Source organism: Sarcophilus harrisii, chromosome 2 (genome assembly GCF_902635505.1).
Source record: "Sarcophilus harrisii chromosome 2, mSarHar1.11, whole genome shotgun sequence".
In the NCBI taxonomy this organism is placed as follows: Eukaryota; Metazoa; Chordata; class Mammalia; order Dasyuromorphia; family Dasyuridae; genus Sarcophilus; species Sarcophilus harrisii.
In genome coordinates this window covers 569081367-569096927 of record NC_045427.1, presented here as the reverse complement: position 1 = coordinate 569096927, position 15561 = coordinate 569081367, and the positions used below count along the sequence as shown (strand labels likewise).

General features: G+C 37.9%; 1 protein-coding gene across 33 annotated transcripts in view; it reads right to left on the bottom strand.

Moving 5' to 3' along the window:
- TCF7L2 (transcription factor 7 like 2) overlaps window positions 1-15561 on the bottom strand; it is a 227746-nt gene that overhangs the window by 149256 nt on the left and 62929 nt on the right. The gene's annotated exons all lie outside the window — the stretch shown is intronic.

Below are 15561 nucleotides of genomic sequence, written 5' to 3'. Positions count from 1 at the left end.
GAATGTTAAAAACTATCTATGCATATGTTTTGAAAATAAAAGACTTGATTAAGGGGGAAAAAAAAGATAAGTTACAGTCCAATCATAAAGGGATTTAACCACCTAACTCTGTTAGCATAACGTTTATGCTTCCTACCTTATATGTGTTGAAAATGTGTATGGAAGCACACATTAAGGCAGTTCCTAACAGAAACTATTCACCTTGGGCAGGAAGACATTTTAATTTTTTCACATTAAAATCTCGATCATTGTTCCAGGATGATCTTTTCTTATTAAAGTCCTAGGGAAGGCTCTGAGCCATGAGTTCAAGTAACCAAGTAAACAACCGAGTATTCCTAAATTGTACTGATCTGAATCTTCCCATAAATTCCTCTACAAAATGGTGAATTCATTTTGTGCAGAGATTATCCTTTAACCAACTTTGTTTCTCCCAGGACCAAATACACAAAAAGTATTTAATAAATATTTGCTGAATGAATGTCAAATAATAAGCAGACATAGGGAAAAGAGGGCTAGATATAGGGTAAGAGAAACAAGCTTGAATCCTGGTTCCATCATTTGCTGTCTAGGTGAACTTGATCACATTTCTAACTCCTATGAATCTTGGCTTCTTCATCTGTAAAGTAAGGAAGTTACATAAAATAAAGCCTGAAGCCACTTTCAGTCCTAAACCTATGATTCTATGAATTGGAAATTACTAGGGGAACTGGACTGAATATCACTAGATGTACCCAACTGGATCTGGAACATTCTTGTTTTTAAAATGTGCTCATTTCTTAAGTCTTTCTCAGCTTTTAAAAAAGAGAAGAAAGCATGAGAACATGATGGGTAATGTTAAACTATGAAAAACCACATAAAATAATTCTAATTCTTCTCGGAAGCACAGCTTCCAAATCCAACATAAATTCTTACGAAACAAATACATTATACAAATTTGATTTTGGCAGCTTTTAGATTAAATGAGAAAGAATGATAAGTTGGTACCATGCCTGCCATGCTCAGAAGTAGGTACTATAAGATTCTTAATAAAATAAATGAACTACAATGAATTCCCTGAGTGAAAAAATAGGAGGGGGAAGATAAGGAGGGAGAGGGAGGGATGTCCTGATGATATGATTGTTTTAATAACAGGGTGCTAAAAGTGAGAAAGAATCTTCATGGAATTTTAACAGCTGAGAAGAATGAAGCATTGTTGAGTAAATAGAAGACTAGAAAAGAGTTGGGAAATCTGGGTACTTATTCCAGACTCCATCACAGTGTGACCTTCAATTAGTTACAAAATATTAATGCTTGAATTCACAGAACATGGACCCCAAAACATCAAATGTTAAAAAGGACCAAAATTATTTACAAAGTTAGGGGCACAATTGAGACAAGAGAAAAAGTCTCTTAACTCTCAGCTAAGGACTCTCTGCACTGCACTTGCTGCTTTTCTGAGTAACCATTCCACCTATAAATGGAAAGGATACATCCTCATTTTATTTATTTTTAATCAATATCACTCAATCTCAGATAAGTTTTATATAGACATATCCTTAGAAATGTGTGTAAAAGACATGTGCATAAAACAGTTATCTCTTCCACATTGCAGAGGTTAGGGTTACATGCACTCCCACAATCTGGAAAATCTTCATAAAATTTTTGGCTTTTCCTTCATACCAGAAAAGAAGTCTGCATGTTCTCCTTTTTTCTTGTATGGAGTGTTTATACTACCCTACTGTATAAGTTGAGTTAAGTATTTGATTACAATATCATCTGTGTCATCTGCTGGCCTGGGTCTTGTCTGCAGCTTCCACAAAAATTCCCCCAAAATCTACCCATTTAATTTCTTCTGCCAGCAGCTGATCTATCAAAATTTGAAAGTCACAATGTGGAAGGGATGGATGGATGGATGAATAGATAGATAGATAGATAGATAGAGTGCATGTGACCATTTAGAGGAAAGAGACTTAACAAGTATTATTACTTCTCACTTATGTGAATCTCTAGATTAATGAAAATCCCACTGAACTAGGTTTAAAGTACCACTTTGCACTAGGCACCATGGATACAACAGACAAAAATGAGATCAATTCCTGCCCTCAAAGAGCTCATGGAGAGAAACAACCAACACAATACACACACACACACAGGAATGCGCATACAATATGTCATGGTTGGGGGAGGGAGGGATCCACATTTTTTATTAAAGTAACACAAACTAAACAGGTTAAAATGCCAGCCTTACCAGTTACATGGTACATGGAGTCACGTATAACTTTTGAGCAAAGTATAAGACATGTTAATTTCTCTCTTAATCCCAGTTTTCTTATCTATAAAATGGGAATGTACTGGATCACCTTACAAGCTCCTTTCCTGGCTCTAAATCGTTTATCCTATGTGAATCTTATGTAAGCTCTATAACCTTAACAAAGTTCATTCAGTAGATTTATGCCTCAATGTCTCTCATGGAGATACAGCTTCACAGATTGTGATCATTAAGATCAAAGATAATGTATGTGAAGGTTTACTGTAAATTGCAAAGCACTGTACAACTATAGAATTTTATCCCCACTGATCCTTTCTCATAAAGCTTGACAAAGAAGTACTGGTAATTCTAGCCTTACAATAAACATTTGTATGGATGGGATAATTTTAAGTAAACTTTGGGAGAACCACAAAACACCCAATTTCACAATTTCATATTCTAACTGGTCTCCATCTCCTGTGTGACTTCCATAATGGGGTCCTTGTTACCAGGCCTGATTGCTCTAAAGAAAAGATTCTTTAACTTTTTCTTATCATGGACCCCACTCTGGCAGCCTAGTGAAGTCTGTGAACCTTTCGCAGAATAATGTTCTTAAATGTGTAAAATAAAATAGATAAGACTGAAGGGAAACCATTTATACTGAAATATAGTTATCAAGAAAAATTGTTAAGAAAAAATCAGAAAGAAAAAAAATCAAGAAAATTCCAATGACCCTAAATTAAGAATTCTTTCCCTAAAGTCTGAAAGAAATAAAATGTCAAACTTATGTTAAGAATGAAGAATTTCAAAAATTCTTTTCTATTTCCAGAGTCAAGAATTCTTCGACTCTCAAATCTCCTCTCAAAAAAAAATTTTTTTAACCAAAGAAAATTCATTTACTTATTTCATCATTTTCATAGGAACAAAATGCATCTTGGGTAGTTTTGGTTGATTTATTTTTTTAAGGGAAAAGTGAGGGAAAGTCTACAGACTAACGGAGCCCAAGGACTATTGTTGGGCTGGTTGTTTAGTCGTGTTTTTTTGTTTTGTTTTTTTGATTTTTTAGTCATACTGCAAAGAGGCCTGTGGACCCCTCACTCTGGTTGTTCCTTCCAAATTCTTTACTGTAAGATTCTGGCTGTGATGGACATGCAGAGATGCCTTCGTAATGCTACACCCAGGAAGCAGAAAGGTCAGTGGCGCCTTCGGTTAATTTTGCTTAGGGAGAAACAAACACCCAAGCTAGGGTGAAGATTTATGGGAGGCTGACCTTCTGGAAGCTCCACGACCCCCCTGAACAAAAGTCCTGCTACCTCAGCCAGAATCCTCCTGCCACTCAAGTATCATCTTGCTGTAACAAATTACTCCTAACCCAGGATTATGGCTCTTTCCAAATCCCTCCTAGAGAGCAGGGAAATAAACATTCTCTCCCAGGATTCAGGGACCAGTTGTCTCCTCTATCAGTAATCCTTTTCTCTATTTGTTTCTTTCCCCAGCTTTAGTCTGGGAGGCCAGCTAGACCACTCTGGCCCATTTTCCTTTCAAACCTAAGCTGAATGTCTCAATTGTCCATTAGGAAAGTAAAAGATGAAGGCTTTCCGTCCCCAGAATCCTCACACAATAGTTAACTATCTCCACACACTTGTTATTTGACAGCAGACTACACATGCCTAATCCAAATCACTCAAGAGAAGTCCACACCCCAGAGCCCCTCATCATGTCCCTGAGGGGTAACATGGGAGGAGAGGAATGTCACAAAGAAAGTGAGAGAATTGAAACACAAAATAAATCCTCTGAGCACGAGATGTGGGACCACCAGAAGGAACCCTATAGTCATTTTATGACTTTATCAGAAATGAAAGAATAGACAGAAAAAGGGAGAGAGCAAAGCAGTAGCAAATATGACTACCAACAGTTGGGAAACACCAGTCCACAAAATAAGGAATTCTTTTCATAAACTGCTAAAAGATATTTGGAGCATGAGAACCTCATTTGAGAAAGGAAATTAACTGTTAAACAAGCAGCTTCTCCACCAAAATAACCTTTGGCGTTGAAACCCCATTCCCTGCCAAACCCCCATTCTATATATACTATAGGATATACCAACTATAGCAGTGATTGATTATTTAGGATTAAAGCTGGTGGTTTAGATAGACAAGATTATTGACTTTGTTTTAACTTTCTCCTCAAAGAAATGCTGAGTCTATACAGTATCACTAATGCGCCTCAGTATATTAAAGGGATTTTTGTTTGTTTTTGGTGAAACTTCTTAAAATTCCCCAAACCACTACACAGAGACATTATCAAAATTCATATCTGAAATAAAATTTATTTCTAAATACATGTTTTGGGTTCCTTGTATAATAAAACAAAACAAATTCACAAAAAAAACAATTTTTAAAAACCCTGAAAAATAGAATTGGTCAATTTAAAACAATCTAGATATACCACAATATAATTCTTTCCTGATGGGAAAGAGATTACTCTCTTGAGACTACAAGGGACACCCAAGCATGCTACATTTTAACTGACATGTACTGTTTTCTGTGGGTTTGGCTGTTGTCGGATTTTGTTTTGTTCTGTTCTGTTAAAGAACTTAACTTGGGAAGTAGCAGTAATGATTTGGAGCTAACCACTTAGCTCATTAGTATGTCATCTGGACAGCAAAATCAATTTCAACAGAATAAAGTTTGGTTGCTTCCTCCCTCCTTCCCTCCCTCCCTCCCTAATAAGTCTGCAGTACTCACAAGAAGTAAGTTTCCCAGGCTAGATGCTTATTTGCAATCCCAGTTTGCCCCAGCTACTGAGCCAGCCTGTGTTCTCAGCTGGAGCCACATAGGGATTTTCAAGTACTTCAGTTTCAATGCTTTAGGTTTTCAACAGCCACAGAAAAGGAAAAGGAGAGGGTTTAATACAAGGAATTGGAGCCTATAAGGTCCAGACAGGGCCTTTATGAACCCATAAAGAAAGAAGAGAGGGCAAGGAAAAGGAAAGAGAGAAGCTGGGAGGTAAGTGAGGTTGGTGTCTTTATTTATCAGGTTGAAATCACTTGATCAAATGCAGATGAGACACTTGTTTTGTGGGTTTCTCCCTCCCCAGCAAACCCCCAACTGAAGATGAGTGAAAGAAAAGGTGAAGGAGTGAGTAAGAATGTCCCAATACAGTAAAACTTCACTAATTTAGATTAACTGAAGATAGACTAAACTAGTGGGAAAGGCTTGGGAACTATTCAATTCAATCAATATTTATTGAGTACCTAGTCATTAGGCACTGTGGGGGAGATAAAAAAAAATGGATAAAAAGATAGTTGCTTGTTTGGACTCTCCCGCTCTCCCTTTTCACTGAACTTTGAGTTAGAAAGGTAGAGATGATTACCCTCTTCCTCCTTCCTCCCCCCCCCCCCCCCCCCCCCCCCCGCCACCAAAGATTACATATTTCATTTATTTTTACAGATTCGAATTGCTTTCAAACACTTACAACAGCAACTCAAACCTAGACCACAGAAAATGTAGGCCAAATAAATAGAAATCCTTCCTGCCCCAAATAAAGTGAACAGATAAGAATGACTTGTAAGTAGCATCTATTGTCTATATGTTAATGTAGCCTAATTGCAGTTAAATCTCTGAATATTCCAAATAATTCTCTTCTAATCTTTTTACTCCGAGAAAAAGGGTTTCCCTAAGTAATCTTCCCTAGCTCTGCCTTACTAAGAATCACAAATTTCTAAATTAGTGCCAAAGGAAAGATGCTTCAAGTGGTGGAGACCAAGATATATGCAAAGAGATCATGGACCCAGGGCAGGAAGGAATCTCAGAGGCTATCTAGCCCACAGGTCCAGAGAAGTCTTGGCTAAAGTCACCCAGTAAATGTCATATGGAATCCACGAGGACCTTGGATTTTATGGCCAGTTTGTTTTGGCTGATGCTAGCAGTTACTTTAAGGTTTGGGGGTTGTTTTTTTTAAATCTATTCTAACTAAAATATTATGGGACTTTAGTTCTTCACTTTGCATAAATGTATGTAGGGAACCAAAATTCCCTCCAAGAGTCATAAACTAAAGGGTTTACCCCCATAAAGAAGAGTTCATGAAATTTAACATTTTCTTTGAGATTATTTAATTCCTCTCTCATAGTCCAGAAATCAGTCAGTACTTTCCTCAATGATCTCCTGTTCCTCATTCATCCCAATATATATATATATATATACATTCATCCCAATATATATATATAGTATATATATATATATATGTATGTATATATATAGTATTCAAGGATTTATGACAACAAAAATGTCAGTCAATGAACTCTTATATGCTATGTGTCAAACTTTGTTCTAAGGATACAAAAAGAAGCAAAAGATAGCCCTTGCCCTCAAGGAGTTTACAATCTAGGAACTATGTGATGCGTTGAAAATAGCATTGGACAAGTTGGGTAGGAATCCTACTTCTATACAACCCAGATTCTATAAGCATTTATTATTAAGTGGTGCTGTATGTAAAGCACTATGCGAAGCAATGACAAAAATGAAAATGCATCTTCCCCTCAAGAAGCTTGCATTCTGAGACAGGCAAGGAAATGAATGATGGGGACAAGAACATGGGAGGAAGTATGTGCATGATAATGTGAGGAAGAAGAGAATAGCAACTAATGAGGGCTAAGACTCTGAAGAGGAAATGCTACTGTAAGGATTCCAAAAGACAGAGAGGGTATGCATTCCAATCTAAAAAAGTCTTTGAACTTAAGTCACATAATAAAAACAATCATAATATTAATACCACAAAGATTTAAAAACTCTTTTCTTCAAGATCACCTTGGAATTAAGTATCATAGCCCTTTGAGATATGGATGGCACCTAGGATGTCATCTACTCTTAGCTCTCCCTTTTTATTAGACCAATATGATCCTGAGCAAACCCTCCCCTCCTCCTTTTCTCTTTTTAAAATGAGAATAACAATACTTGCACTGCTTACCTATCGGAATTACAGCAAAGAAATGCCAAAACTTGTAGGGATGCTTAAAAGAAATCTTTAAGTTTTAGGCAGTCAATTGAGCAGCTAGGTGGTGAAATGGATAAACTTGAAATCTGGAAAACTTGAGTTTAAATCCTGCTTCAGATATTTCCTAGCCGTGTGACCTTGGACAAGTCACTTAACCTTGTTTGCCTCCATTTCCCTAACTGTAAAATGAGCTGGAAAAGGAAATGGCAAATAATTCAAATCACACAAAAATATTGTTACCAAGAAAAACCCCAAATGGAGTCAAGAAGAGTCACATGATTGAACAACAAATTATAAGCTAAAAAGGCCCAGAGAAGAAGCTTCCATCCCAACACTTATATTTGATTATGGGAAAAAATCATTTTATCCACCAGCAAAAGTTTAGTATGCTACACAATAAACACCCAAGAGTCCAGAATTACAGCTTGCCCCAAGACCATTTCTTTCTGAACTCCCAACATCTAAAACAGAAGAATGAGAATAATGATCCATAAAAACTTCAGAACAATCTTTTAGAACATGTCATCACATCAAATACTCATGATCTACAAGCTGTACAGACCAAAAAGCTTTCCTAAGTCTGAGCACTTAGTGCCTGGTGACTAGATCGTCAGCAATTTATTAAATTAAACAGTCCCTTGGCCTCTTTCACTGGTAAAGAATGTTCCCACCTGATTTTTTTTTTTTAACTTTTTCTATGTCTCCAGCGTGTGGAAACATATTATCCCTGTAGTTCTGTTCTGTCTGCTATTGGAATGGCATCAAGTATGTTTTCAGGGAGCCTGGAGAACCTAACAGTTTTAATTCAACTATAAAAAGCAGTTATTATATCCATGTGTTCAACAGTCCATAGAACTTTAAATATAAAAGAATAATACCAAGGTTATCAGCTCATCCCAGAATTGTTCTATCTGAATCCCTTCAAACAAGGCGAGAATTAGAATGATTTCAATAAAAAATGAAAACAGTGGGCAAAGAACAAAGATTCCCAAAAATCATAGGTCAAACAAAAAAAGTTTTCTGGCTAAGCATCAGTTAACTAGAAAATTCCATTAATCGACTCCTCCCTCCCTAATTCCCTGAACATTCTGGTTCAAGGTTTGAAGGGAGAGTATTGGGTTTCCTTCCAGATGCACCCAGGCCCAACTGCAGCATTGGCTATAAGCTCTCTCATCAATCAGCCCAACTAGCCCTCCAGCTCTAATAGATCCTCTTGAGTGTTTGTAACCCCAACAGAACTATGATTCATGCCTTCTGCTCCCCATTTACCACCCTCAGATAAATCCCATGAAATAGGAGTCACTAAAGAAACTGACTGATTTAAACCTAGCAGTGTTTCTTCTAGCAATGGTTTATGAATGGCCAGAAAGCAAATGAAATTATCATTCTGAAAAGATAATCTTATTTACAGCAAATCTGGAAATGAAAAAAAAAAAAAAAAGACTTTCTGAAATAAACAGAGCATTGCATTTCAAGGTCTATAATATTTTTTATATACTTGGGGGAGGAGGGGAGAATCTAAAGGAAAATCCACAAACTTATCCACTTTAAACCAGGTATAGAGTCCAAAGCAATTGGAGGAGCAAAGATCTCTAGGAATTTCTACAACTCAGTCTACTTAATCCACCCTTCTCAAGTTAGAAGAAAAGGGGTAGGCAACTTGGAAACTATGGTGTGGGTTTAGCACTAAAAATTGGGCTATTTGGCAAAAGTTGTAAACCCCAGGTCAGACCAAAAGACTCATGAAGGGTCTCTCCTATATTCTGAGAACTGAGACTAGCCAGTCTGTGAAAAAATTAAGTTAGAAAGGAAATGTATCTATCTTCTCTGTTTCTCCTAAGGATTGACACCCTATATATTTGGTGGGACAGAGATGTTTCTACTGTTGAGATTAATTTGTTGCAAGTAGAATAATTACAGCAATACTCCTACTATAGAGTCCTGATGCTGTTGAAGATACATTCTGTTATTAGATATTTAATAGCCAGAGGTAAAAACAAACTTCGGAATTTGTTCCAAAATACAGACTCCCTCCTCACTTGTAGTCACATAATAACGAGGAAGTTCTATCAACCTTCTCCATCAACCAGACCTGATTCTAAGAAGAAGGGGTATGTACCAGAAGGCAGTGCCCATCTTCTATTCAAAATCTTTGCTATCAACACCCTTCCTAATGAAAGGGTGTGTATAGAACATCCCCTCATCTTCCTCCATGCCTAAGTGCATCATCTTTATAAAAAGGTCTCTCAAGGGATCAATCGAGGTACCTTTAAAAAAAAATTTTTTTTTTTTCACAACAGATGAAGACTTTTCTCACTATCACTTTTAAGAATGCCTACTTGTAACAAGTCAATCCTTGCTTCACAGAGGTTCAATAGTGATATTTGAGAACATCACTAACCCAAAGGTTGAAACAAAGAAGTGACCAGAGGAATACTGAGCTTGTAAATTCTTTAAATAGTTTGAATGCTACCCTCCTTCCTAAATTTAGTGCAAGAGTTTAAACTGCTTGACCAGCAAGGCAATGGTTTATTTTTATCTAAGGGGCAGTGGTTAGATGAGGAATCAAAATCCACTCAGAAGTCCAAGAGATATGTGTATACAAGTTTACCACACCACTAAAGCACTAGATCAATGAGAATCTACATAACAGACTTGCAATGATAACCTATGTAGCACATAAAAGGGGGAAATGGGAGCATCCGGTATGTTGATATTTAAAGGGTGGTTGCAAAAAATCAGCTGGTAAATTATAGTTTGCAGAGAGGTGGGGCCCTTTGATCAAACAAAGCAGATTCACCACTTTGCATCTGTCCTGGACCATTTACTGCACTTAGTCCCTTTACACACAAGCTTTTGAAATGTTAGTTTCACTTAACAATGTTCCAGATGGATGCTACTGTGGAATGAGCACTGACCTTAGTGTCAATAGAGAAAGGTGATCAAATCCTAGTTTTATCCTTCTTTGCTATATGATCCCAAAGATCACTGACCATCTATGTGCCTCAGTTTCTTCCACTGTAAAATGTAGATCATAATGGCTATGTTACACAGGATTATTGGGAAGGCCAAATAAAGGGCATTACGGAAGGAGAGCTAGATTGGCAGTTAGAGGACTTAGGTTTTAATTACCACTCTGCCCCTTATATCTCAACAGGTCACTTCTCTGGACTTCATTTTCTTCATCTGTGAAATGACCTCTAGCTCTGAATGAATAATCCCATGCCCATAAATTGCTTTAACCACAAAACATCAGTGGATAGAAGGCCTGGAGTCAGGAGGATCTGAGTTCAAATCCAACGTCAGACACTCACTAGTTGTGTGACCCTGGGCAAGTCACTTCACCCTATTTGTCCCCATTTCCTCAACTGCAAAATGAGCTGGAGAAGGAAAAGGCAAACCTCTTCAATGTCTTTTCCAAGAAAATCCCAAATGGGGTCAAGAAGAGTCAGATACAACTGAAATGACTAAACAACAAACACAGCCCACAAATGTGGGCTACTTCTGTAAAACAGCATAGTGTAGTAAAGGAATTCTGAACTAGTGGTCAGTCTGAACTCTGCAACTGATGTGCATGTGATCCTAAGTAAGTCACTTCCTGTCTCCAGACTTCAGTCTGAAAAGTAAGAAAAACGAAGAGCTTAGCTTGACAGTCCTTAAGTTTCCTTTCAGTCCTAAGATTCTGTGACTCTATGATCTTCAGAGGGGGAATGAGTGTGATTCCTTACACTGGGGACTTAGTCTTTGCGGCGTATCTTCTTTGACAGAGAACGCAAAATCAGTTAGATACTAACACAGGGTACCAAGTATAGATCAAGGGAGCCGGGGACCTTGGAAACAGAGCCTGGTCTTTTTCACTGTGCTTTGCTTCTGACAGATGATAAGACTGCATAACCAACTTGTTGTGGGAGTGGAGGAGTGGTACCCAGCTGTGCCGCTTTTCCTTGCATCATGCAAGACCAAAGGCCAGGAAAGATGTGGCTAAGAAGGGCATGTACACACCATAGTACAATGTCCCAAAGTCATGAGTGTATTTCATATACTTCCCAATTGGCAGAAATTCTATCATCAAAGGTAGAGAAATAGCATCATAGAACTATAGGGGTATAGAGATTCTCTTCCCTGAGGCTTTAGGGGATTCTACTGTGGCTGCTGAGCAGGATATTTCCTGAAGGGCAAGTACAAGGTGGTACATTAAAGGTGCAGAATTAAGGCACAGGTTGTTACATTTGGTCCATGTGTTTATTTATCTTGCTTGATATCTTTGTTACAGGGGTTTTGGTTGGGAGTTCCTGTAAGAAGGGTTGATACTCAAAAGTGACAGCTACATTTTTTAAAAAGCATTAATTAAATACCTATTAAAAATGAGAACAGCACTATTATGTTAAATTCTGGGAAAGGTGAAAAGATTAAATAAGGCATGGCGCTAATCTCATGAAGCTTACAAATAATAGCCCATTAAGTTTCTTCATCTATAAAACTGGAGAAATAATATCTGCCCCGCCAACCTTACAAGACTGTTCATTAATTCAATTAGCTTTCATGACTATAACATCAAATGAGATATACCAGAAGGAAACACTTAAGAAGTATAAAGTGCTATATACTTTGTACATAGGCCTATAAACTGCACTATAGGGGAACCCTAATGTTTAACTCCTTTAGGGAAAGATAATAGTTAAGAAGTGTGTTCTCAACAATCCCAACTCTTAACTACCTCTTACTGTCATCCAAGTGATCCTTATTTAACCACCACACCTCTATAGGATTCCTGCTCTTTAGGAGCATAAAGGGGTTACTGGACTGGAAAGCAAAGGAGTTGCTAACTGAGATGACAACTAAGGACCCCCCCCCCCTTTCCACTTCTAAAATCCTCTAGAATCAAAAAAGAGCTTGAGAGCTTTCAAGCACTAGTTCTCACTAAACTTCGGTTTCATTTAGTTCTGACCTAAAAGAAAAATTGGACTTGAATGTTATTAGTTCAACTTTTTTTTAAAGCACAGATTTTATAAAAGTTGGGGTGAGGAGAGAATTGCAGAGAAAGAAAATCAACAGTTCTGCTAGCCAGGGGCACTTTGCAAACAGGAAAGTAAAACTCAAGATGTGGGCAAGCCTCAGGTTTCAGTGCCTCGGGGTACATTCTAGAGACACCAGTGTATTTACTGAACAGCCAAGGAAGAAAGCAAAAACTCCAATCTTCTAACATCTGATAATCTTATGTGTTATAGCAGTTAACAGCAAATGTTCATGGTTGCATCAGGAGGTTTGGTGGGTAGGAAAAAGTTTCCGATTAATAGGGGTCCTTGGAGGTACAAGAGCTATAGCCAATAAAAAACTGGACTTTAATTTCAAAATGGGTAGCTAACATTCAACAATTTTTTTGTTCTCTCTATCCTATAAAAAAAAAAAAGATAAATAGCTAATATATTTGTTTTCTAAGTCACATGCTCTTTAGGTGAAGAATAGGGGCAAGGAAGGGGAATAACAAACCTGGGATATTCTACAGCCAGTGTTTTAGAGTATTCAGCATCTGTCTTTGATACCGAAAGTGAAGAAAGAAATCAAATATTTATACACTGTATATGGCTAAAATACTTAGCCTAGAATGATACAAAGACATATATACCTCAGCCCTACCCCACAATAATCCAAAAAGTAAAGGAGAGGCGGAGATGGTGGTAACAAGTCCAAACAGATTCCTAGGATGCTTTTTCATACTGCTTGTCATTCATTAGATTCAACAATAGGTAGGTAAAAAGGTCCATAGCTGCTAATGGACTGAAAATATCGCCCCCCCCCCCAAAAAAAAAAAAAATGTATTCCGAAAACACCAATACTGTGTTTATTCTTACAGGGTAAAATGAACTAGGCTTCCTTCGCCTTCCTCCAAAACACTGCAGTGAATGGCTGCTCCAATAATAGTTAATAAGACTATTATTCTGTAAACACTGGGTTCTGTTGTTTCCATGCCTTAACTGTCTGCAATTTAGTCATAAAATAACTTATTAATTATAAAACACCCAAAGCTTTTTTACAAAATGAAAAAGAAGAAAGGAAGAGAGAAAGCAAGCCTGTCTGGCTGAATCGAAAGGGAAAACGAATGGCAGAATGAATTAAATTGGCGCAAGATGGGAGGACTGTCCAACTGACTTATATTTTTCCATTACTGTCTAGACTAATAATAAATAATAATACTTTGCACTTCTCTACTGCCTTTCATCTGAGGGTTTCAAAGTGCTTTACAAACATTAACTAATTATTCCTTGCAGAATCCCGGGTGAGACAGGCAAGGAAAAGGTACTCTAATGGGGTTAGACCAGCTAAAATTTCAGAATTTTAAAACGCCAAAGATTTCAAAACCTACCCAGAACATCATCTACTTATGCACCCCAAGCCTTTCTTCCTTTCAGTTGAAGAGGGCATCAAGGGGTAGGCAGGGACCTGCTTGCATCAGTTCCCTGCTTCCCCCCCCACACACTTGATTTCTACATACTCTGGGAATTCAATAGGAAACTGGAACCTCTTATTGTGACTCAGTTTCCCATCTCAGTAAAATACAATAGTAATTAGAAGTGGCAAATACAAGGAGCACTCTTTTTGATCCCGGGATAAAAGCTTTGAGGCAAGCACAAAAGAGTACCCTTATTTACCTAGATTTAAAAAGAAGCCTTGGGCTTTATGGTCTATTTGAAGGTGTGCCCAGAAGAAAAATGGTCGAGTCTCCCATTTACCTTCCTTGCAAAGGAATATGAATTCCTTTGGGGAAAGGAACCATTTTTCAAGGTTAATATCCCTAAGTGAAAAACTTAAAGCCTAAATGGTTTTACTTCAAAACCTTACAGTAAAAGTCAACTATTAAAACCCAGTTATGGCAGATGGTCAGCAAGACAAGCAAGTCCATTCTGCTAACTCTTAATTATCTTAAACAAATTAAAAAGAGAGTGGCAAAGTCAGTCCAAATTGCAGAATAGCCCATGCTTTGTTCTGTGGAAGTATTTGCTTTTTAAAAAGAAATAAAACATGCAAATTTAACCAAGGGCAGTAGCCAGGCAGAGTCTCAGGGGATGGGAATGGACAAAGAAGATACCAGTAGATAAGAATTTGGAATCAGTCTAACAAGTATTTGTATGTAAATTAAACATTCCAAAAACCGCAGAAAACAATTTGTCCTCTTAAGTAGGTTAAGCTTGACTCCCGAATTCTTCCGGTGCTCCCCAGTTATTTAGCAATTCTTTCTATCATTGAGCAAAGGAAAGATGCTTTAGCTCAGTCTTCCTCCCAAGTACCAGAAAACTGCAATTAGTTCATTCCAAAATAAGAAGGCAGAAGAAGTTCCTCCAGAAATGTGAAGGCATAAAGCCTAAAAATAAGGGTTCTAGGCACAAAGGTAGCCTGAACAGGACTTCATCTATCACCTTCCCAAGTCCTAGAACCCATCTTCCAGAAGGCCCTTAGAGTAAAAAACAAACATTGGGGGGGGGGGGGGGGGGGGCGAGGAGGGAGGTACAAAATTCCCTTCCATCCTCCCTGTGCTCCATGGCTGGAACTGGGTGGGGACGCCCAGGTGCTGTGACCTCTAACTCACCAGGATGTATCACCTTAGCAGAAAACACCTAAAGAATGGAAGCTGGGAGGGAGTGCTGCCTCAATGAATGGGCATGATTAAAGAAGTCCAACAAAAGAATTAAAGACCACCAAGTGAAAAGTAAATGGATTTATGCTCTGATCCTTTGTAGTCTCCAAAAATTACCTTAAAGAAAAGTACATGCCACATAGCATGCCCAGAGAAAGCCTTTCATCTCACTCTCCCACGCTTCTCCCCAAGAGACTTTCAGAGTTTTCTTAAATATATAAAAGGCTTTGTCCAGGAATGCCACATGCACTTTTCCATCCTTCAAGGAACACAAACTGGGAGGCCAAACAAATTTGGCAATAGCCCTTTAAATTAGTAAGCCGCCACCACTTTCTTTCCCCCCTTCCAGAAAGAGACATACACAGAGAAGGGAGAGAGAGAGAGAGAGAGAGAGAGAGAGAGACAGAGAGAGAGAGAGAGAGAGACAGAGACAGAGAGAGAGAGAGAGAGAGAGAACACAGAATTTTCAGATGCATCACTCCAAGAAGGCTACTTCAAGGAAGGAGATAATTATTAAAATTTATCTCAATGGAATTTATTTAGCCGGCACTATTTTACTGGTTTAAAGGATGATTTTTACCAAAGAAATTATGGAACACAACTCCTCAGCAACTAAACATGATTCAAATCATTTGAAGCTCTTTGAAGGCTCTGATTATATCTGTAAGAGATAAATAATCCCATTTCAGCCAATGTACCTGGTGAC